The sequence below is a fragment of the Chionomys nivalis genome, chromosome 3 (genome assembly GCF_950005125.1).
Source record: "Chionomys nivalis chromosome 3, mChiNiv1.1, whole genome shotgun sequence".
NCBI lineage: Eukaryota > Metazoa > Chordata > Mammalia > Rodentia > Cricetidae > Chionomys > Chionomys nivalis.
The window spans coordinates 87,399,325-87,425,271 of record NC_080088.1 but is presented as its reverse complement, the minus strand read 5'-3'; positions in this window follow the sequence as shown (position 1 = coordinate 87,425,271).

Here is a 25,947-nt window from a genome sequence, read left to right as displayed (position 1 = left end):
ATGAGAAATTAATCTTCTCTGGTCGTTATAGTACCACCTCAATCCACATCTGGTTGGCTCCATCTGTTATTTTGAATTCTTTTGAGAGTAACCTTGCCTCTGCAATTTGATCAATAATACATTTTTATGAAAATGTGAAGCATTGTGACATCTCTTATTATAAAGCTGATAAAAGATGTTTTAGTTGCAATATACTACAAAAAACACATTACACTGAAAATATAAACATCTCTTTTAAAAAATAAAATTATTTGCTTATTTATCTTCATCCTAGCCAGTTTCTTCTCCTCCTCTCCTCCCAATCCTTTCCCCTAATACCCTGATCTGTTCCCATTCCCCCATCTACTCCTCCTCCATTTCTGTTTTGGAAAGGTCAGGTCTCCCATGAGAATTGTGAATAAAACAAAGGCTATCAAGTTGTAGTAATACTAAAAACCTCCTGTGTATTAGAACTGGGCTGAATGAGGAGTAGAGTTCCAAAAGTCAGTAGAAGAATCAAGACAACCCCTGCTCCTGATGTTAAGAGTTTCACAAGAGGACCAAACTACACAGCTCTAAAATACATGCAGAGTTCCTAGGGCAATCCCCACGCAGGCTACCTGGTTCTCAGTTTAGTCTCTGTGTGCTCCTATGAGGCTAAGTTAGCTGATTCTGTGAGTTTTATTGTGGTGCCCTTGACTCCTCTGGCTCCTACAATCCTTTTCCCCCTCTTCTGTAGTATTCCCTGAACGCCACCTAATGTTTTTTTGTGAGTCTGCTCTGTTTAAATCAGTTGTATATAATGAAGCCTTTCTGATGACAATTGGTTTAGGAACCAGGGTGGTCATAAGCGATGACAAGTTCAGGCTATATATCTGCTATTGCTAGGGGTCTTGACTAGGGTCGTCCTTGTAGATTTCTGGGAGATTACCTTGCATGAGACTTTTACCAGACTCTGAAATGCCCCCACTTTCCAATAGTATCTATTGGTACTCTCCTCTTCTGTGCCCCTGCAACTGGATCACTCATGTTCCCACTAATATAAGCACCTGGCCTCGGTCCTCTCACAGATTTCTTCTGTTTTCACTTCCCAGGGATGTCTTGGCATCCTCCTCATATTTAAAATCCCTTTTTTATGTTTGATGAGAACTTCATATTTTGATTATAATAATTAATTTCCTCAACTCCTACCAGATCCTCCTCTATCTTCCTTCCTACCCCAGTTTATATTCTCTCCAACTTTTTCAAACCAAACTATGGTGTCCAGTTCATGTTAGATAGCTATTCCTGGATGTGAGGCCTGCCCTGGAGTGTAGTTGACATACCCAATTCACCCCAGTGACGAAAACTGACTTTCCCTCTCTTAGGGCTTATAATTTGACAATATTTCCTCGGCTAGTGGTAGAATGTTAAGCTCCTATATGCTAGCATTTTGTCTGGTTTGAGCTTGTGCACTTTGTGTGAATTATGTACTAGTGTCTGTTGAGTTCATATGTGCATCTGTCATGCTGTGTCTGAAAAATGCTGTTTCCTGAAGTCATCCACTACATCTGGCTCTTACAATCTTTCTGCCTTCTATTCCACATGATCCCTGAGCCTTGAGGAGGAAGGTATGACAGAAACATCCTGGTTAGAGCTTAGCATCTCAAAATCAGAAATAAAATACTTTTTATAAATATAAGTAAAAATTTTATTCAAGACTTTACTATATATACCCAATGTAAATTGTTCATAAACATCCCCTACTTCCCTGATCATATTCCTTTGAATAACCTCCCAAATCATCCTCGCAATGCCATCTTTTATTTTCATTTATAAATGACTGAGTCTAATTAGTGTTGCCCATGTGTTCATAGTCTGGGGCCATCCAATGGAGCAGAGGCGACTATCTGGGGCTACACCCCAGAAAAAGTTGACTGTTCCTTCTCTAGTAACAATGAACTCTCATTAGCTCCTCAGCTATGAGGGACTGATGAACCCCTCCACATACATTCTGGAAAATGGACTGGCTATTCTTGTGTGGGTTTTGTGCAGATAACCAGAACTTTTGTGGTTCCATCAGTGTAAATGTCTTCTCCAGTCCAGAAGACACCAAAAACTAAATGGTTTTGCCTTCATAGTACCTGGAGTTTGGGTCTGGCTGAGACCTAGTCTTATTAGTACAGATGAGAGTAACCCTTGTTGACTTTTCCTATTGCTTGGGAATATATCCATTCATTCTGCCATTATTTATGTGTATGTTGTATGTTTGTGTATATATTTATGTGTTCACATGTGTGTGCACATTTGTGTAGGCTAGAGGGTGATATGATGGTGTCTTCCTCAATTGCTTTTCACTTTATTATTAGCATTTTAAATTGCATTTTAGTGTGTGTGGGCACACATGCATATACATCACTGTGCCTGAGTAGAAGTCATAAGACAACTTGAAGGAGTTGGTTCTCTCCTTCTATCATGTGGGTCTTGGGGATTAAATCCAAGTTGTAAGTCTTGACAGCTGGCACCTTTACTCACTGTGTCATCTTGTTGGACTTCAACTTTATCTTTTGAAATGGGGGGGGTCTCTCAGTGTCTTGAAGCTCATTTCTAGGTCAAGACTATATATGCAGTAAGCTCCAGTCATGGCCTGATTCTTGACTCCATGGTGGAGGATTCTGCTCATGGTGGTTAGAATATCACTGTTTCTTAACTCTTTCAGAGACGTGGTAACATCTTCCCATCCCTCTTCTTTCATTTTAATCTATAATTATTTTGAGAAATAGGAATATACCACAAAAACCCTATTCCACCCTGACTTACTACAAAAATTACTTTTATTTTGAATCGGTGTCATTTTTCGAAGACTAAGAAGCTGGGCTTCCATTATTTTTGATATTCTTAGTAATTTGGGCAATCCATTTTTGTTGTTGTTTTGCAACAGTATTTCCCTGTGTAATAGCCTATGTTGTCTCAGAACTTACTTAGTAGGCTTGAATGGCCTTGAACTCACAGAGATGTGCCTATTTCTGCCTCCCAAGCCTTGCGATTCAAGGCAAGTACAACCATGCCTGGCTAGGTCAATTCATTTTTTACTGTCATGTATTCATTATACATAGCACCTAGTAATATTTTCTTGCAAGCATATAATATCCTTTGATCACAATTGCTGCCATATCCTCATTTCTTCTCCCTCTTATTGATCATATTCATAGACACTTCATCTCGTACTTTAATGATCAGTTCACATACAAAATTACTTTGTTTTGGCCAGGCAAACAGATCAGTGTCTTGCTCGGTCATCATCTAGAGAAACTTCATCCTGCAGCAGATGGGAACAAATAAAGAGACCCACATGCAAACCTTGGAACACTGATCCCTAAATTGGAGGTCTCCATCAAATCCTTCCCTTATGGATTCAGGGAACCTTGTGAAAGGGGAAGCAGAAAGAGTATAAGAACCCAAAGGTAGGAAGGATGCCCAGAAAATAAGGCCCTCTATTGAAGCATGTATGAACTCCCAGAGACTGAGGTAACATGCAAGGGTCATGCACTGTTCTGCACAAGGACCTCTCTCTATGTATTATAGTCCTATGTTTTATGTTTTGCTGTGATACCTGAGTGTGTAAATGATAGAGTCTGACTCCTATGCCTTCTCTTAGGCTCTTTTTTCTTGCTTGTTTTGTTTTAATTTTGTATTATATTTTATTATTCCTTAGAAGCCTGTTTGTTTCCTAATGAGAGATGAAAAATGAGTAGATCTGGATAGGAAGTGTTGTGTGTCTATGGGACTGGAAGGAATAGTGGGAAAAGAAAAATAAGAAGGATATATTATGCGAGTAAAAATACATTTTCAGTTAAATTCCTCCCCCAGTAAACAAATGCTCATCCTTTCAAAACACTATTTTATTTAAATTTGTGTGTGTGTGTGTGTGTGTGTGTGTGTGTGTGTGTGTGTGTTCCTGTGTTGGCCTGTGCCTTAGTGAACAGTTGCCTGCAGAGGCTAAAAGAAACATCAGATTCTCTGGCACTGAAGTCACCAGTGGGCTCTCCTTACCAAAGCACAAGCTTCTTGTGTAAGGACAGGTCTTCCATGTAGATCTCTTCACTAAACTACTGGGTCTCATTTGGAGTCAGCAGTGGCCTCATTCATGAACTCCACACAATGGTTTTAGACTAAAAGACCCAGGAAGAGAATGGTAGTTTGGACACTAAGGTGAAAAAATCCAGTGAGGCATATGATACTGGATAATACTGGAACACATTAGCTTTTGTTGCCAAATTCTTTGACCACCTAGCAATTATAATTTTATTTTCACTGTTGCAGGACATGGAAGAGTTGAAGATGGGTTTTGTCTTGGTGTTGCTATGATAAATACCCTGAGAAAAGCACAGTTCTACTTAAAAGTTGGTCTTGGAGGGGAAGGCAGGGACAGGAGCTAGAAGACTGGTCATGTGCTCCACAATCAGGAAGCAGATGGTAATGAGTCCATGATGCTCAGCTCCCTTTCTCTACTTATATAGTCCTCTACACCATATGGCACCACCTATAGTGGGTAGGCTTTCACCATAGCCAACTCAAACAAACACCTATCAGCCACAGGCATGCCTGGAGGTCCTTATCCATCCCAGGTGTTTCTAGAGTCTCTGGAATTGACTGTTGAGTTATGTGGAAAAAGACTAAACTGAATTCTGGGAGGAAGAAGGCAGAATCAAGGAGAAGCCATGGAGTCACTGCCAGTGACAGAAAGGCTGAAACTTTGCTGGTAAGCCACTGCAACATGGCAATACACAGATTAATAGAAATGGGTTAAATTAAGATGTAAGAGTTAGCAGTAATTAAATAGAGCTAATGGGCCAAATACTGATTTAAATAATATAGTTTCTGTGTAATTATTTCAGGACTGAGCAGCCAGGAACAAACTAGCAGCCTCTCTATAACATACAATAGCAACAACTGTGGATTCCAAAAACGTCTGAGAAAAAATACCCTTTCAGAGATGTGACAGGAGATGAAGATGATAAAATAGATGAAATCTAATAAAAGGATATTAACATTTCACTTGGGTTATATTAAAATCCTTCAAAGACTACCGAATTGGAATATGAATAAATTTCTTGAGCAACCTGTCAGTTCAAACTGGATCAGCATCATCAAACATTGAGAGTCAAGCACAGGTCTCAAATTGGCTCACACAGTGGGTTACTGTGGTAATTAGAAAGGATTGGAATCTTATTTTTTTGATTCAGTGTTTTTCTCACTAATGTGTATAATGATATCCCATATTTTTGAAAGAGATATGTATTTATATTTTGAATATCACAAAATTTTTAAAAGAAACAATGTGATATACTTTTACTAATAGTCAACATGATAGTTCCTATTTTCATTAAAATTACTGATAGAACTATAGAGAAACAATTACTACAGTTAGAGTTCAGAATGGAAGAGAACTAACTGGAATTGGAATCAGTATCATGGTCCCAAGATAATCAGAAAACAAATCTCTATATCGATCATTGACTTTATTATTTTCTTTGAATCACACTATGGATGATACTCTATATAGGCCTTGAGCATTATCAATGAATTACTGAATACTCAATCATCAAAGACTATGCATTAAGTCCATTTCATCTGGGTTTCATTGTACAGTACACTAAATTTTCTGGTGTTCTGTGACACAGCCCCCTTGAAGAATATAACATGAGGGAAATTCATGTGCCAATTATGGGTTTGCCTCTTGACACAAACTTCAAAATGATGGGTTATTGGTTGTAGAACTGGTTGACTGCTCAACTTCAGTGGAATCTGCAATAGTTCAACAATCACAATAAGAAGCAATGGGTGACACACCAACAATTATAGAAGCAAATGGAACAGATACATTAAGGACCATGATGCTTTATACACATAAACAGACTATATATCATTACTCTATATCCTGAGTTCCTTATCCCTAAATATTCATTGATACTGAAGAGTAAAATCACTTATCTATCGTCTAAGTAGGCAAGTATTAGTTGGGCATCTGTTGTGTGTACAGAGCCAGGGAAAAAGTTAAGTTGGTTTGTGTTCTTCAGTGACATAAACTTTAAGTCAAAAGGCCAAGTTAAAACTTTAGATAATATTTTAAGTATATGTAAAATGAATTTTGAAGGCAATATAAAGTTAATTTTGCTTTCATTGAATCATATGGTAATCCTGAGCATGTATCGCAATTTCAACCTTATAGAATGACTCAATTATCAAAGTGCCTGAAAACCAGGTTTGCCCATTCAGTTTGATGGTGGACAAGGAGTCCAGGAAGAATTGTCCCTTTTTATCTAGCTTCTAAGGGTAATTTGAAAGGGGTCCTTAAGCAATTCAGTACTTTCATAATTAGTTTCCTCAGTTTCTTCAGTCTTGAGGGGATGAGGAAGCATACAACATAGCTATTTGGTCTTATTACAGGAAAGGAAAGAAAACTGTCATCAGAGAAGGGTGTCAAACTGTGAGTGACTGGAGCTTGTCTGTTCTCCCAGAGCCTTGTTTGCTTCCAAGACAAATGCTCTGTCCATCTATTCATCTAAATAACCCACTGCACACATTTACAGGACAGCTACATTGCAACTGTAGGCCGCTTATATCCTCCTCAGCTCCCATGAAGAAAGACAATGGAACAGGAAAGCACTGCATACTTCATGCATGTGTGTAAGAACTTAATTATTGGGCCGGGCGGTGGTGGCGCACGCCTTTAATCCCAGCACTTGGGAGGCAGAGGCAGGTGGATCTCTGTGAGTTCGAGACCAGCTTGTCTACAAGAGCTAGTTCCAGGACAGGCTCCAAAACCACAGAGAAACCCTGTCTCAAAAAACTTAAAAAAAAAAAAAGAACTTAATTATCGGGCAGTGATTTACATAGCATGTTCATAGTCTTAGTCACCATTGTCTTCCTATGAGGAGACACCATAACCATGAGAGCTCTTATAAAAGAAAGGATTTAATTGGGGACTTGTGTACAATTTCAGAAGCTTGTTCCATTATCATCATGATGGGGAACATGGCAGCAGGCATGGCAGGTATAGGGCTGGAAAAGGAACTGAGAACTATATTTGATCCACAAGCAGAGAGACTAGCAGCATTGGGCCTAGTGTGGGCTTTGAAATCCTCAAAAGCCATCCTTAGTGATACACATATCCTGTGTCACATCAGAGACTTTTAACTTTGGTCATGAAGGAGACTAACCTGTATGATTAACAGCCACAATCTGGGTGAATCATTTCAACATGTCTGATATGACCAGACATTGTGAATGTTTAAGGCTCTTTAGCAATTCTAAAGCACAGCCAGTGATTGGGAGCCCCTGACCCCTGGAAACTTCTCTTAAGTCAAGTGATGCCCATCAGTCACACATCATGATCAGGTCTTTATTACATGCTGTGTGCACAATAACTCCTTATCTCCAGTTAATTTGAACTCAATTTCAAGGAGATTTAATAAAGTCAGAGTACTCTGCACTGACTCTAAATGAATTATATTTGTTTTATACACATACAATTCAGTATGGAAGGACATTATTTAAGGAATTTATTGATTTCTTCATTTTGTGTTTATATCTTCCTTGAATTATTTTAGAGAATTTTCATTTCATAGTTAAGGGCCTCTAACATATTCACAAAGTTATTGTCAGGATCATTTTCTTGGGTTTCAGGCATGTTGGAATGATCACATCTTGCTCTCAGTATCAATGGGTTCTGGTGGTACCATATTCCCCGTGTTATCGAATGTTCTTTTTTTTTTTAAATTTTCTGCTTCCTCCCCGCCTCCCATTTCCGTCCCCCTCCTCCAGCCCCTCTCCCCCTCCCCGCACTCCTCTTCTCCTCCCTCTCCAGTCCCAAGAGCAGTTCCCTGCCCTGTGGACAGTCCAAGGACCTTCCTCCTCCATCCCGGTCTAGGAAGGTGAACATCCAAACTGTCTAGGCTCCCACAAAGCCAGAACATGAAGTAGGATCAAAACCCCATGCCATTGTCCTTGGCCTCTCGTCAGCTCTCATATCTGCCATGTTCAGAGAGTCCGGTTTTATCCCATGCTTTTTCAGTCACAGTCCAGCTGGCCTTGGTGAGCTCCCAATAGATCGGCCCCACTGTCTCAGTGGGTGGGTGCACCCCTCGTTGTCCTGACTTCCTTGTTCATGTTCTCCCTCCTTCTACTCTTCATTAGGACCTTGGGAACTCAGTCCTCTGCTCCAGTGTGGGTCTCTGTCTCTATCTCCATCCATTGCTAGATGAAGGTTCTATGGTGATATGCAAGATATTCATCAGTATGGCTATAGGATAGGTTCATTTCAGGTTCCCTATCCTCAGGTGCCCAAGGAACTAACTGGGGACATTGCCCTGGGCATCTGGTAGCCATTCCAAGTTCAAGTCTCTTACCAACCCTTAGGTGGCTCCCTTAACTAAGATATGAGTTTCCCTGCTCCCCTATCCAGCCTTCCTTTATCCCCAATCATCCCGTTTCCCCCAGTTCCCCTCATCCTCTCCTTCACACTTTTCTCTCTCCATCTCCCCTCACCCCCATCCCACACCACCCCCAAGATTCCAATTTTTGCCCAGCAATCTTGTCTATTTCCCATAGCCAGGAGGGTAACTATATGTTTTTCCTTGGGTATACCCTCTTGTTTAGCTTCTTTAGGATCACAAATTATAGACTCAGTGGCACCTATCCATGGCTAGAAACCAATTATGAGTGAGTACATCCCATGATCTTCTTTTTGGGTCCGGGTTACCTCACTCAGGATAGTATTTTCTATTTCCATCCGTTTGCATGCAAAATTCGAGAAGTCATTGTTTTTTACCGCAGAGTAGTACTCTAATGTGTATATATTCCGCACTTTCTTCATCCGTTCTTCCATTGAAGGACACCTAGGTTGCTTCCAGGTTCTGGCTATTACAAATAATGCTGTTATGAACATAGTTGAACAAATGCTTTTGTCATATGATAGGGCATCTCTTGGGTATATTCCCAAGAGTGGTATTGCTGGGTCCAGGGGTAGGTCGATCCCAATTTTTCTGAGAAACCGCCACAATGATTTCCAAAGTGGTTGCACAAGTTTGCAGTCCCACCAACAATGGATGAGGGTACCCCTTTCTCCACAACCTCTCCAGCAAAGGCTATCCTTGGTGTTTTTGATTTTAGCCATTCTGACAGGTGTAAGATGAAATCACAAAGTTGTTTTGATTTGCATTTCTCTGATCACTAAGGAGGTTGAGCATGACCTTAAGTATCTTTTGGCCATTTGAACTTCTTCTGTTGAGAATTCTCTGTTCAGTTCATTAACCCCATTTTTAATTGGCTTAATTATCATTTTTAACGTCTAGTTTCTTGAGTTCTTCATATATTTTGGAGATCAGACCTTTGTCTGTTGCGGGGTTGGTGAAGATCTTCTCCCAGTCAGTAGGGTGCCTTTTTGTCTTAGTGACAGTGTCCTTTGCTTTACAGAAGCTTCTCAGTTTTAGGAGGTCCCATTAATTCAATGTTGCCCTTAATGTCTGTGCTGCTGGGGTTATACATAGGAAGCGATCTCCTGTGCCCATATGTTGTAGGGTACTTCCCATTTTCTCTTCTATCAGGTTGAGTGTGTTCAGATTGATATTGAGGTCTTTGATCCATTTGGACTTGAGTTTTGTACATGGTGATAAATATGGGTCTATTTTCATTCGTCTACAGGTTGACATCCAGTTGTGCCAGCACCATTTGTTGAAGATGCTTTCTTTCTTCCATTGTATACTTTTAGCTCCTTTATCGAAAATGAGGTGTTCATAAGAAGTGGGTTAAAATCTGGGTCTTCTATATGATTCCATTGGTCGACTTCTCTGTTTTTATGCCAGTACCATGCTGTTTTCATTACTGTAACTCTGTAATAGAGTTTGAAGTCAGGGATGGTAATGCTTCCAGAAGTTCCTTTATTGTATAAGATTGTTTTGGCTATCCTGGGTTTTTTGTTTTTCCATATAAAGTTGATTATTGTCCTCTCAAGATCTGTGAAGAATTTTGATGGGACCTTGATGGGGATTGCACTGAATGTATAAATTGCCTTTGGTAGAATTGCCATTTTTACTATGTTGATCCTCCCAATCCAAGAGCAAGGGAGATCCTTCCATTTTCTGGTATCCTCTTCAGTTTCTTTCTTCAATGCCTTAAAGTTCTTGTCAAATAGATCTTTCACTTCCTTGGTTAGAGTTACCCCAAGATATTTTATGCTGTTTGTGGCTATCGTGAAAGGTGATGATTCACTTACTTCCCTCTCTGCTTCTACATCCTTTGTGTATAAGAGGGCGACTGATTTCTTGGAGTTGATCTTTTATCCTGCCACATTACTAAAGGTGTTTATCAGCTGTAGGCATTCTTTGGTGGAGTTTTTGGGGTTGCTTATGTACACTCTCATATCATCTGCAAATAACGCAAGTTTAACTTCTTCCTTTCCAATTCGAATCGTCTTTATCCCCTTATGTTGTCTTATTGCTATTGCTAAAACTTCAAGCACTATATTGAAGAGTTATGGAGAGAGTAGACAGCTTTGGCTTGTTCCTGATTTTAGTGGGATGGCTTTAAGTTTTTCTCCATTTAATTTGATGTTAGCTGTCAGCTTGCTGTAAATAGCTTTAATTATATTTAGGTATGACCCTTGTATCCCTAATCTCTCCACACTTTTATCATAAAGGGATGTTGAATTCTGTCAAATGCTTTTTCAGCATCTAATGAAACAATCATATGGTTTTTTTCTTTCAGTTTATTTATATGATGGATTACATTGATAGATTTGCGTATGTTAAACCAGTCTTGCATCTCTGGGATGAAGCCTACTTGATCATAATGGATAATTTTTCTAATGTGTTCTTGGATTCGGTTTGCCAGTATTTTGTTGAGGATTTTTGAGTCAATGTTCATGAGTGAGATTGGCCTGTAATTCTCCTTCTTGGTTGAGTCTTTGTGTGCTTTTGGTATCAGAGTTACTGTAGCTTCATAAAAGGAATTTGGCAATGACTCTTCTGTTTCTATATTGTGAAATACATTAAGGATTCTTTCTTCTATCTCTTGTATTCTGTTGGTTATGCTTGTTTCTGTAGTCTCTATTCCTTTACCCAGATTTTCCATGTCCAGCCGGCCTTCTGTTTGTGTTTTCTTCTTTGCCTCCATTTCAGTTTTCAAGTCTTGAACGGTTTCCATTATCTGTTTGATTGTTTTTCCTTGGTTTCCTAGGGTATCATTCACTGATTTAATCAATTCTTCAAACTTTCTGTTATACTTCTCATCCATTTCTATAAGGACATTTTTTAACATGCTGTTTAAGGGCGTCAATCACTTTCATAAAGTCAATTTTTTCTACTTCTTCATGATTAAGGTGCTCATGCTCTCCTGTTGTGAGGTTGCTGTGTTCTGGTGGTTTCATATAGTTTTTCAGATTGTTGGGTGAATTCTTGCATTGGCGCCTGCCCATCTCTTCCTCCGAATGCTCTCCTATGGATCTTCTTTTACAGGATCAGGTCTCCTTGCCTACTGATGTACCTTCCCAGTGATGGCACTCTCCAGTGATGGCTCTCTTGCTGCTCTAGTGATGTCTCTCCTGGTGCCAGTATCAGATCTCCGTGCCCAATGATGGCTCTCCTGGTGCCAAGCTTAGATCTCCTTGCTGGTTGGGTAGTTCGTAAACAAAGCGCCTACTTTGCTTGGTGCAGGCAGGCCAGTGAAACAAAGGAACTCCTGCCCGCCTGTTTGCCCTGAGGATTCGCCCCCAGTGCCCAGACTGGCTGAGCAGGGTGGTGTTATGTGCCCAAAGAGGGAAGGGGGCAGAAGGAAGAAGGGTTCTGGATGCAAGCTGGGTGGGATAGGAAGAGAGAGGCAGTTCTACGGGGAGTAGAATCCCTGCAGGGTGCCCGGAAGTTAGGGGGATGAGGAACTTCTGAGTTCCCTGTCTGGGGTTGCTGCCGCAGGTCACTAACTCACCCCAATGATGGCTCTCCTGGTGCTGAGATCAGATCTCCGTGCTGGTTGGGTAGTTCGTAAACAAAGCGCCTACTTTGCTTGGTGCAGGCAGGCCAGTGAAACCTCGAATGTTCTTATGCTGACTTTCAAGAGTCTGGATTTGGAATGTTTATAGGTCCGAATATTATGACTTTTGTTTGTATTTGTAGCATAGGTGTTCAGTTCCTTTATTTACTGCTTTATTTATTGTTTTCTGGCCTATAAGTCCAAGAGTATTAGTATATAGCTGGTCTTCGGGTCCAGTAGTGTGCTGAGATGAGGTTCATGGGAATTTGGGTGTTTTGTTCCAAACTGGCCTTATGGAAATATGGTTTCTGCTTGAGTTGTGGGGAACATCTGGCCTGGGGAAGATGATGAAGTGGGTGGAATTGGTCAGTGGAGTGACTCCCAGCAGAACAAAATCCAGTGTATGGAGGTGTTTGTGGCCTAACTGACAGCAAGGTCTCTGACCTGCTTCCTGGCTGCTGGGGACTGCACCAGTGATGCGGCGTAAACAAACAGAGAACAGAATTAACCAAGCTAGTTTAATATAATATATTCAGCTTTAATAAGGGGAGAGCTAACAAAACCAGGGTTCCAGCGAAGAGCAGGAAACAAAAGGGAGTGCGGGGAGCACACCTGCCAGATTTATAGGTAAACATTCGCCTAATGGGTACCCGCCCTACAAACAAGGTGATTGGCTGGTGCTTCCCCTACACACCAGTACATTGGAATTCTACCAGACTTTAAAGCAGGGCCCAGTTGCCTTCCTCATGCTGAGATGAGAGGAGTAACTGCAGGGTATGTGCCCTGGGCATCTGGGTATGGAGATATTTGGGTGGCTCAACTGGGAGGCCAGTCACTCACCTGTTCTTCATACATGTATGGGCTGTACATGTGCCTAGGGACTCTGCTGGAATTTCAGGGAAGGGCTGACAATTAGGAGGATGATGAAATGGGTGGTGTTGGGCGATGGAATGAGCTGCCATGAGTGCTGGGAATTGAACCTGGGTCTTCTACAAGAGCAGCCACGGCTTTTAACCACTGAACCATCTCTCCAGTCTTAGGCAGGTACAACTATATGATTCAGCTCTGTCTTTGTATTTCCCCATGTACGTTTGTCCATTTCTCAGCAAAGACTGGATTTGGGTTCATTTCTCTTTCACTCACTGTCTATGAAGGCTTTCAGATGAGGGACCCTGCAGATAATTGGCTGTTAGTAATGCTCTGATCTAAACTTCTAGTTTGTGCATGTGTATTTCAGTAATATCAGTCCCAACTTTTTATTATCTCATATATTAAATCCTGATTGCAGTTTATCCTCCCCACTCCTTCCAGTCCCTCCTCCAACTATAACATATATGCAGAGGATGTAGCTCAGACACTTCGAGGGTCAATGTTTGTCTTTTTACTTCTGTGAGCCCTGAGAGCTCTTTTTAATTGACTCTCTAGGCTGAGTACTTGTGGTGTTCTTGAAACCTCTGGCTTCCAAAGTCCATTCTCTCCCTCTTCTTCGGAGTTCCCTTGGGTCTCCCTGGTGTTTTTGTCTCTACTTTGATTCTCTCTTTCTGTCTACTCTTCTTGTTTTAAAAGTAGCATATTCTCTTATTTTTTCAAGGACTTCAAGTGCATTACTTATTAATATGAGCTGTCTTAAGTGTATTAATGTAGTTACTTAGTTTTGCAAACCTTCCTCTTAGGATGCCTTCATTGTGTTCCATAGATTTGGATACACTGTATTTTCATTTTCATTACTTTCTAGGAAATTCAAATTTCCTTCTTGATTTCTTACTTGGCTCTGTTTTCATTCAGTAATGAGCTGTTTTGTTTCATGAGCTTGTGTGCTTCTCATAGTTTCTGTGGTTATTGATATCTAGTTTTATTCCATGGTGGTCATACAGAATGAAGGATGTGAGTTCAGTTCTGAGTTGTTGACCCTTGCCTGAGTCATCAGTTTTCTCTCTCTTCACAGATTATGGCCTTACCATGAGTCAGTTATGGTCTCCAACGTGGTTCCTCAGCTACCAATAGAGGTGCTGGAGACACATACACTCATGAAGTCCTTATGGAACATTCCATGCATCTTTGGACCTAAGCAGGGATTAACTCTGGTCTGCATGATGTGTCTGCAGCAGCCACTAAAATGACTGCGAGGTGTGGAATTTCCTTAGCATCTGTGGGCCTAAGGATGACAAACATTGGTCATGTCTACTCCTCTTCCTCACATTCTTATGTTATATTAAAAATAAATCAGGTGCATGGTGCAACAAACTTCTAATCTAAGCATACTGGAGGCAGATTCAGGTGAATCTCTGAGTTCAATGTCAGCTTGGTTTTCTGATCAATTTCCAGGACATCAGGGATACACAGAGGAAACCCTGTCTCAAAAACAAAACAAAAGAAAAGAAATCAAAACACGGATGGACATTTCACCTGCATCATGTCTCTTTCTAGTACTAACCAATGTCAGAAGAAGGCTTGGGTCCCTGGACCTGGAGTTACATGGGTTTGTGAGTCAACACTGTGGGTTCTGGGAGCCACAACAGGTTCTCTGCAAGAATTGCAAGTGCTTTCAATTGCTGTGCTATCTCTTCAGCTTTGCTCTCTGTTTTTGTTGATAAAGAAAAGCTGTTAGGGAATGTGATGTTAATCTATAACTTCGTTCTCTCTGGATTACTAGTTGAACTTATTTCACTAGGTTAAAGTGGCAAAACAGTTCAAATTCCTCATAGTAAAAAGTAGCATGGCCAGAATCATGGATCTAGCACTCACAATCACAACAGGTGATGGGTCAGGAGATGACACTGTTGGAAAGGGAAGGTGTGTACAATATGGCATCCATGTTATAAGTAGACCACTGAACTTGAGAAAGTTTATTTCACCCAAGGGTCTTACCATCAATCATATTCTAGGATGTCAACTCACTAGCTGTCTATAACACAGATGAAGCTGTCTTCAGAGTCTACAGAAAGTCCAGAGCCACCTACCCCAGAATCCCAACCCTGCTTCCTTTGTCTTTCTTTGGCTGTGACACAATAACAAACAGGAGCTGCTTAAGGAAGAAGGCTTCATTCTAGCTCACACTTCAAAGCTGCAGTTATCACAGTTGAGAAGGCATAGTGTCAGGAGCATGAGGCAGCACTTCACACTGTATCCATTGTGAGAGAGAAACTAAGACAGAGAAAGAGAGACAGAGAGAGACTCTATTCAGGATTCTAGCACATGGGATATTGTCATCTACAGTTCAGATGGATCTTCCTATGTCACTTAGCATTGTCTAGAAATTCTCGGACATGCTAAGTTTGTTTTCAGGGTGACTCTAAAGCCCATTATATGGGCAATCAAGAAGAAGAACTAGCATCTCTGTCTATCTCTGTCATGTCTTCCTGTTGCTCCATTAAGTAGACAAGACAGGGAAGTTGTACCATATTTTAAATGCATTAGCTTTTGCATCCAGCCAGAAATCAGAGGAAGTCTTGCTTAGTTATCTTTCATACAGCTAAGGACCATCTGCCTAGGGAATGATGATTCGCAAAATTGATATATATTAATAATGAAGACAATCCTTCAAAGATATACCCACAGGATTACGTGATTTTCACTGAGATTCCTTTCTCAGGTGACTCTAGGCTGTGCCAAATGAAAAGTGAATAATACCTAAGGCAGCTATATTATGGTATAATTTTTATCATGTTGTGAAAGGGTGTGGGTTGTGATGTGGCTCAGTGGTAAAGAAAATTGCTGGCATATCTAAAGACTTAAACTGTTCCCAGGAATTATATGGTGAAGGTAAAGAAATAAGTCGACATTGTCTTCTGACCCACACATGTACCATGGAATGACCCTCCAATAAACAAGTAAATATAGTTTAAAGAATATATAAGAAGTGATTTTTGTTTGCCGAATTTCTATGGCTGATTATTTCTGTTTGCTAATTATTAAGAGAGCCCTTGTCTCAGTTAATGGTCTAGAGCTTTAACTTATGAACCCAATTCATCTTAGGCAAATGACCTTCTGAATAAACTCATGTCTCCTGCCCCTTGCTGCCTTGGTATTAGTTGAGTTCAAGCAGAACAGGGAGGTAGAGCAAATGTTTGTTTTTGTCAGTGATTTTCAAACTTTGCCTCCTGATTACTCTGGCATGACATGGTGGACTTGCGAAATTAAGACATGCTTAAACAGAAAAGTAAACTGAGAGACTTTCTTTTAAAATGATGGTCAGTTTTGAAATAATTTGGAGTGTGAGATGTCTGGAGAAAAAAGTTGTATGTTGTTATGATCAACTTGTCAGATAGTGCAGAAGAATCCATCTTTTTCATAATTTAACACAGCATTTTTGTCTCCAAAATGCATGTCCCAGAACCACAAATTGAGTTAAAAATTGAAAAATTGAATTTTCTCCCAAAGTTCTAAACTTAAAATGTTTTAAATAATTTCTGATCTTTAGTTGTCCTGAGTTCAGAGGTACCATTGACGGTATATCCTGTGGGTTGTGAGTTGACACACCTGTAAGTGGTCATTGCAAAATTGATGTACACTCAGGCAACACTACTTGGACTGCGCATGAGGAAGTCATGGAGTTGAGAGGGGGTTGGAGTAATAGAAAGAGTTGGAGGGCAAAGACAGAAAGGTGGAAATGATGTAAATACAGTATTCAGTATAAAATTATTTTTTTATTGTTTATTTATTTATTAAAGATTTCTGCCTTCTCCCCGCCATCACCTCCCATTTCCCTCTCCCTCCCCCATCAAGTCCCCCTCTCTTATCATCCCTAAGAGTAATCCAGGTTCCCTGCCCTGTGGGAAGTCCAAGGACCACCCACCTCCATCCAGGTCTAGTAAGGTGAGCATCCAAACTGCCTATACTCCCACAAAGCCAGTATGTGCAGTAGGATCAAAAACCCATTGCCAAGCAAGGTAGGCCCTTTGTTTACGAACTACCCAACCAGCACGGAGATCTGATCTCGGCACCAGGAGAGCCATCATTGGGGTGAGTTTGTGACCCGCGGCAGCAGCCCCAGACAGGGAACTCAGAAGTTCCTCACACCCACCCCCCATCCATCCTGGGCTCCCTGCAGAGACTCTACTCCTTGCAGACTGCCTCTCTCTTCCTACCTCACCCAGCTTGCATCCACAATCCTTCTTCCTTCTGCCCCCTTCCTGCTTTGGGCACATAACACCACCTAGCTCAGCCTGTCTGGGCGCTGGGGGCGAATCCTCAGGGCAAACAGGCGGGCAGGAGTTCCTTAGTTTCACTGGCCTGCCTGCACCAAGCAAGGTAGGCGCTTTGTTTACGAACTACCCAACCAGGAAGGAGATCTAAGCTTGGCACCAGGAGAGCCATCATTGGGCACGGAGAGCTAATCTTGACACCAGGAGAGCCCTCATTGGGCACGGAGATCTGATATTGTCACCAGGAGAGCCATCACTGGAACACCAGGAGAACCATCACTGGGGACTACCATCACTGGGAAGGTACAACAGTAGGCAAGGAGACCTGATCCTGTAAAAGAAGATCCACAGGAGAGCATTCGGAGGAAGAGATGGGCAGGCGCCAATGCAAGAATTCACCCAACAATCTGAAAAATAATATGAAACCACCAGAACCCAGCGACCTCACAACAGGAGGACATGAACACCTTAATCATGAAGAAGTAGAAAAAATTGACTTTATGAAAGTGATTGACGCCCTTAAACAGTATGTAAAATATGCCCTTATAGAAATGGATGAGAAGTATAACAGAAAGTTTGAAGAATTGATTAAATCAGTGAATGATACACTAGGAAACCAAGGAAAAACAATCAAACAGATAATGGAAACAGTCCAAGTCTTGAAAACTGAAATGGAGGCAAAGAAGAAAATACAAACAAAAGGCTGGTTGGACATGGAAAATCTAGGCAAATGAATAGAGACTACAGAAACAAGCATAACCAAGAGAATAGAAGAGATATAAGAAAGAATCTCAGATTCTGAAGATACCACAGAGAAAATGAACACGCTGATCAAAAAAAAAAAAAAAAAACAGCAAGGCCAAAAATCTCTCATCACAAAACATTCAGGAAATATGGGACACAATAAAAAGACCAAACCTAAGAATAATAGAAGTAGAAGAAGGGGAAGAAGCGCAGCTCAACGGTCCAGAAAACATATTTAATAAAATTATAGAAGAAAACTTTCCCAACCTAAAGCAAGATATACCTATGAAGGTTCAAGAAGCATACAGAACACTGAATAGGCTGGATCAAAAAAAAAACATCCCCTTGCCATATAATAATCAAAACACAAAGCATACAGAACAAAGAAAGAATATTAAGAGCTGCAAAAGAAAAAGGCGAAGTTACTTATAAAGGTAAACCTATCAGACTTACACCTGACTTCTCTATGGAAACCATGAAACCTAGAAGGTCCTGGATAGATGTACTGCAGAAACTAAGAGACTGTGGATGCAAGCCCAGACTACTATACCCAGCCAAACTTTCGTTCACTATAAATGGAGAAAACAAAATTTTCCAGGATAAAAACAAATTTAAACAATACGTAGCCACAAATCCAGCCTTACAGAAAGTAATAGAAGTAAAATCACTAAAAAGGAGTCCAACAATGACCACAGTATCTCAGACATCTAGAGACCCTTCACCAGCGCAACTCGAAGAAGGGAAACACACAAGCTCTACTACTAAAAAAGTGACCGGAGTTAACAACCACTGGTCATTAATATCACTTAATGTCAATGGACTCAACTCACCTATAAAAAGGCACAGACTAAGAGATTAGATACGAAAACAGGATCCAACATTCTGCTGTTTACAAGAAACACACCTCAACCACAAAGACAGACACCTAATCAGAGTAAAGGGTTGGGATAAGGCTTATCAAGTAAATGGACCTAAAAAACAAGCAGGTGTGGCCATACTAATTTCTAACAAAGTTGACTTCAAACTTAAATCAATCAGAAGAGATGGAGAGGGACATTTTCTACTCATAACAGGAACAGTTCATCAGGAGGAAGTCTCAATCCTGAATATCTATGCCTCTAATATAAAAGCACCCACGTACGTAAAAGAAACATTGCTAAAACTCAAGGCAGCAATCAAACCTCACATGTTAATAGTAGGAGACTTTAACACTCCTCTCTCACCAATGGACAGGTCAATTAGACAGAAACCTAACAGAGAAATAAGAGAATTAATGGAGGTAATGAATCAAATGGACTTAACAGACATCTATAGAATATTCCACCCAAATAGAAAAGAATATACCTTCTTCTCTGCAGTTCATGGAACCTTCTCGAAGATTGACCACATACTCGGTAACAAAGCAAACATCCAGAGTTACAAAAAAATATCTGTAACCACCTGTATCTTATCAGATCACCATGGATTAAAGCTAGAATTCAGCAACAATGCTACCCCCAGAAAGCCTACAAACTCATGGAAACTGAACAGTCAACTACTGAACCATACCTGGATTAAGGAATATATAAAAAAAGAAATTAAAGTCTTCCTTGAAGTCAATGAAAATAAAGAAACAACATACTCAAACCTATGGGACACTATGAAAGCAGTCCTGAGAGGAAAGTTCATAGCACTAAGTTCCCACTTAAAGAAAACAGAGAAAGCACACATTGGAGACTTAACAGCCCACCTGAAAGCTCTAGAAAAAAAAGAAGCAGACTCACCTAGAAGGGGTAGAAGACTGGCAATAATCAAACTAAGGGCTGAAATCAACAAAATAGAAACACAATAAACAATTGAAAGAATCAATGAATCAAAAAGCTGGTTCCTGGAGAAAATCAACAAGATTGATAAACCCCTATCCAAACTAATCAAACGGCAGAGAGAGAATTTGCAAATTAATAAAATCAGAAATGAAAAGGGGGACATAACCACAGACACAGAGGAAATTCAGAGAATCATTAGATCTTACTACAAAAGCCTGTATGCCACAAAACTGAGAAATGTTAAAGAAATGGACACTTTTTTAGATGAATACCATATACCAAAGTTAAACCAGGACTAGGTAAACAACCTAAATAGACCTGTGAGTCGTGAAGAATTAGAAGCGGTTATCAAAAACCTCCCTTCCAAAAAAAGTCCAGGACCAGATGGTTTCAATGCAGATTCTACCAGAACTTCCAAGAAGACCTAAAACCTATACTTATAAATTTATTTCACAATATAGAAACAGAATATCATTGCCAAATTCCTTTTATGAAGCTACAGTAACTCTGATACCAAAACCACACAAAGACTCAACCGAGAAAGAGAATTGCAGGCCAATCTCACTCATGAACATCGATGCAAAAATCCTCAACAGAATACTGGCAAACCGAATCCAAGAACACATTAGAAAAATTATCCATTATGATCAGGTAAGCTTCATCCCAAAGATGCAGGGCTGGTTTAACATACTCAAATCTATCAATGTAATCCATCATATAAATAAACTGAAAGAAAAAAACCATATGATAGTTTCATTAGATGCTGAAAAAGTATTTGACAAAATTCAACATCCATTTATGATAAAAGTCTTGGAGAGATTAGCGATACAAGGGTCATACCTAAATATAATTAAAGCTATTTACAGCAAGCCGACAGCTAACATCAAATTAAATGGAGAGAAACTTAAAGCCATCCCACTAAAATCAGGAACACGCCAAGGCTGTCCACTCTCCCCATACCTCTTCAATATAGTTCTTGAAGTCTTAGCAATAGCAATAAGACAACATAAGGGGATCAAGGGAATTGAATTGGAAACAAAGGAGTTAAACTTGCGTTATTTGCAGATGATATGATAGTGTACATAAGCGACCCCAAAAACTCCACCAAAGAACTTCCACAGCTGATAAATACCTTTAGTAATGTGGCAGGATACAAGATCAACTCCAAGAAATCAGTTGCCCTCTTATACACAAAGGATATGGAAGCAGAGAGGGAAATAAGAGAATCATCACCTTTCACGATAGCCACAAACAGCATAAAATATCTTGGGGTAACTCTAACCAAAGAAGTGAAAGATCTATTTGACAAGAACTTTAAGTCTTTGAAGAAAGAAATTGAAGAGGATACCAGAAAATGGAAGGATCTCCCTTGCTCTTGGATTGGGAGGATCAACATAGTAAAAATGGCAATTCTACCAAAGGCAATCTATAGATTCAATGAAATCCCCATCAAGGTCCCATCAAAATTCTTCACAGATCTTGAGAGGACAATAATCAACTTTATATGGAAAAACAAAAAACCCAGGATAGCCAAAACAATCTTATACAATAAAGGAACTTCTGGAAGCATTACCATCCCTGACTTCAAACTCTATTACAGATCTACAGTAATGAAAACAGTGTGGTACTGTCATAAAAACAGAGAAGTCGACCAATGGAATGATATAGAAGACCCGGATTTTAACCCACAAACCTATGAACACCTCATTTTCGATAAAGGAGCTAAAAGTGTACAATGGAAGAAAGAAAGCATCTTCAACAAATGGTGCTGGCATAACTGGATGTCAACCTGTAGAAGAATGAAAATAGACCCACATCTATCACCATGCACAAAACTCAAGTCCAAATGGATCAAAGACCTCAATATCAATCTGAACACATTCAACCTGATAGAAGAGAAAATGGTAGTACCCTACAACATATGGGCACAGGAGATCGCTTCCTATGTATAACCCCAGCAGCACAGACATTAAGGGCAACATTGAATTAATGGGACCTCCTAAAACTGAGAAGCTTCTGTAAAGCAAAAGACACTGTCACTAAGACAAAAAGGCACCCTACTGACTGGGAGAAGATCTTCACCAACCCCGCAACAGACAAAGGTCTGATCTCCAAAATATATGAAGAACTCAAGAAACTAGACGTTAAAAATGATAATTAAGCCAATTAAAAATGGGGTTAATGAACTGAACAGAGAATTCTCAACAGAAGAAGTTCAAATGGCCAAAAGATACTTAAGGTCATGCTCAACCTCCTTAGTGATCAGAGAAATGCAAATCAAAACAACTTTGTGATATCATCTTACACCTGTCAGCATGGCTAAAATCAAAAACACCAAGTATAGCCTTTGCTGGAGAAGTTGTGGAGAAAGGGGTACCCTCATCTATTGCTGATGGGACTGCAAACTTGTGCAACCACTTTGGAAATCAGTGTGGCGGTTTCTCAGAAAAATTGGGATCAACCTACCCCTGGACCCAGCAATACCACTCTTGGGAATATACCAAAGAGATCCCTTATCATATGACAAAAGCATTTGTTCAACTATGTTCATAGCAGCATTATTTGTAATAGCCAGAACCTGGAAGCATCCTAGGTGTCCTTCAATGGAAGAACGGATGAAGAAAGTGTGGAATATATACACATTAGAGTACTACTCTGCGGTAAAAAACAATGACTTCTCGAATTTTGCATGCAAACGGATGGAAATAGAAAATACTATCCTGAGTGAGGTAACCCGGACCCAAAAAGAAGATCATGGGATGTACTCACTCATAATTGGTTTCTAGCCATGGATAGGGGGCCACTGAGTCTATAATTTGTGGTCTAAAGAAGCTAAACAAGAGGGCAAACCCAAGGAAAAACATATAGTTATCATCCTGGCTATGGGACATAGACAAGATTGCTGGGCAAAAAATTGGAATCTTGGGGGTAGGGTGGGATGGGGGTAAGGGGAGATGGAGAGAGAAAAGTGTGAAGGAGAGGATGAGGGGAACTCGGGGAAACCGGATGATTGGGGATATAGGAAGGTTGGATAGGGGAGCAGGGAAACTCATATCTTAGTTAAGGGAGCCACCTAAGGGTTGGCAAGAGACTTGGAGTGGCTACCAGATGCCCAGGGCAATGTCCCCAGTTAGTTCCATGGGCGCCTGAGGATAGGGAACCTGAAATGAACCTATTCTATAGACATACTGATGAATATCTTGCATATCACCATAGAACCTTCATCTAGCAATGGATGGAGATAGATACAGAGACCCAACTGGAGCACCGGACTGAGTTCCCAAGGTCCTAATGAGGAGCAGAAGGAGGGAGAACATGTACAACGAAGTCAGGACAACGAGGGGTGCACCCACCCACTGAGACAGTGGGGCCGATCTATTGGAAGCTCACCAAGGCCAGCTGGACTGTGACTGAAAAAGTATGGGATAAAACCGGACTCTCTGAACATGGCGGACAATGAGAGCTGACGAGAGGCCAAGGACAATGGCACGGGGTTTTGATCCTACTTCAGGTTCTGGCTTTGTGGGAGCCTAGACAGTTTGGATGTTCACCTTCCTAGATCTGGATGGAGGGGGGAGGACCTTGGACTTTCCACAGGGCAGGGAACCCTGACTGCTCCTGGGACTGGAGAGGAAGAAGAGGAATGGGGGGACGGGGAGAGGGGCGGGAGGAGGGGGAGGGAAATGGGAGGCGGGGAGGAGTCGGAAAAATTTTTTTCAATAAAAAAAAACATTGCCATTGATCTTGAGTTCTCAGTAGTCCTCATTGTCCATTATGTTCAGCAAGTCCGGTTTTATCCCATGCTTTTTCAGACCCAGGCCAGCTGGCCTTGGTGAGTTCCTGATAGAACATCCCCATTGTCTCAGTGTGTGGGTGCACCCCTCTCAGTCCTGAGTTCCTTGCTCGTGCTCTCTCTCCTTCTGCTCTTGATTTGGACCTTGAGATTCTGTCCGGTGCTTCAATGTGGGTCTTTGTCTCTGTCTCCTTTCATCGCCTAAATGTTTTTCTTTGGGTTCACCTTCTTAATTAGCTTCTCTAGGACCAGGCATAATAGGCTCAACGTCACTTATTCATGGCAAGAAACCAAATATGAGTGAGTACATCCCATGTTCCTCTTTTTAGGTCTGGCTTACCTCACTCAGGATAGTGTTTTCTATTTCTGTCCATTTGCCTGCAAAATTCAGGAAGTCATTGTTTTTTACTGCCGAGTAGTACCCTAATATGTATATATTCCATACTTTCTTCATCCATTCTTCCATTGAATGGCATCTAGGTTGTTTCCAGGTTCTGTCTATTACAAACAATGCTGCTATGAACATAGTTGAGCATATACTTTTGTTGTATGATAGGGCATTTCTTGGGTATATTCCCAAGAGTAGTATTGCTGGGTCCAGGGGTAGGTGGATCCCGAAATTCCTGAGAAACCGCCACACCGTTTTCCAAAGTGGTTGCACAAGTTTGCATTCCTACCAGCAATGGATGAGTGTACCCCTTTCTCCACAACCTCTCCAGCAAAGGCTATCATTGGTGTTTTTTATTTTAGCCATTCTGACAGGTGTAAGATGGTATCTTAAAGTTGTCTTGATTTGCATTTCCCTGATTGCTAGGGAAGTTGAGCATGACCTTAAATGTCTTTTGGCCATTCGAACTTCTTCTGTTGAGAATTCTCTGTTCAGCTCAGTGCCCCATTTTTTAATTGGGTTGATTAGCCCTTTACGGTCTTCTTTCTTGAGTTCTCTATATATTTTGGAGATCAGACCTTTGTCTGTTGCGGGGTTGGTGAAGATCTTCTCCCAGTCAGTGGGTTGCCTTTTTGTCTTAGTGACAGTGTCCTTTGCTCTACAGAAGCTTCTCAGTCTCAGGAGGTCCCATTTATTCAATGATGCCCTTAATGTCTGTGCTGCTGGGGTTGTACGTAGGAAATGTTCTCCTGTGCCCATGTGTTGTAGATTACTTCCCACTTTCTCTTCTATCAGGTTCAGTGTGTTCGGACTGATATTGAGGTCTTTGATCCATTTGGATTTGAGTTTTGAGCATGGTGATAGATATGGATCTATTTTCATTCTTCTACAGGCTGACATCCAGTTTTGCCAGCACCATTTGTTAAAGATGCTTTCTTTCTTCCATTGAATACTTTTAGCTCCTTTATCAAAAATGAGGTGTTCATAGGTTTGTGGGTTAATGCCAGGGTCTTCTATTCGATTCCATTGGTCAACTTCTCTGCTTGTATGCCAATACCAAGCTGTTTTAAATACTGTAGCTCTGTAATAGAGTTTGAAGTCAGGGATGGTAATGCCCCTAGACAATCCTTTATTGTATAAGATTGTTTTTGCTATCCTGGGTTTTTTGTTTTTCCATATAAAGTTGATTATTGTCTTTTCCAGATCTGTGAAGAATTTTGATGGGATTTTGATGGGGATTGCGTTGAATCTATAGATTGCTTTTGGTAGAATTGCCATTTTTACTATGTTGATCCTCCCAATCCAAGAACAAGGGAGATCCTTCCATTTTCTGGTGTCCTCATTGATTTCTTTCTTCAAAGACTTAAAATTCTTGTCAAATAGATCTTTCACTTCTTTGGTTAGAGTTACCCCAAGATATTTTATGCTATTTGTGGCTATCATGAAAGGTGATGCTTCTCTGATTTCCCTCTCTGCTTCCTTATCCTTTGTGTATAGGAAGGCAACTGATTTTTTGGAGTTGATCTTGTATCCTGCCACATTCCCAAAGGTGTTTATCAGCTGTAGGAGTTCTTTGGTAGAGTTTTTGGGGTCGCTTATGTACACTATCATATCATCTGCAAATAATGAAAGCTTAACTTCTTCCTTTCCAATATGGATCTCTTTGATCCCCTTATGTTGTCTTATTGCTATTGCTAGAACTTCAAGCACTATATTGAAGAGGTATGGAGAGAGTGGACATCCTTGTCGTGTTCCTGATTTTAGTGGGATGGCTTTGAGTTTTTCTCCGTTTAATTTAATGTTAGCTGTCGGCTTGCTGTAAATAGCTTTAATTAAATTTAGGTATGACCCTTGTATCCCTAATCTCTCCAAGACTTTTATCATAAAGGGATGTTGAATTTTGTCAAATGCTTTTTCAGCGTCTAATGAAACGATCATATGGTTTTTTTCTTTCAGTTTATTTATATGATGGATTACATTGATAGATTTGCGTATGTTAAACCAGCCCTGCATCTCTGGTATGAAGCCTACTTGATCATAATGGATAATTTTTCTAATGTGTTCTTGGATTCGGTTTGCCAGAATTTT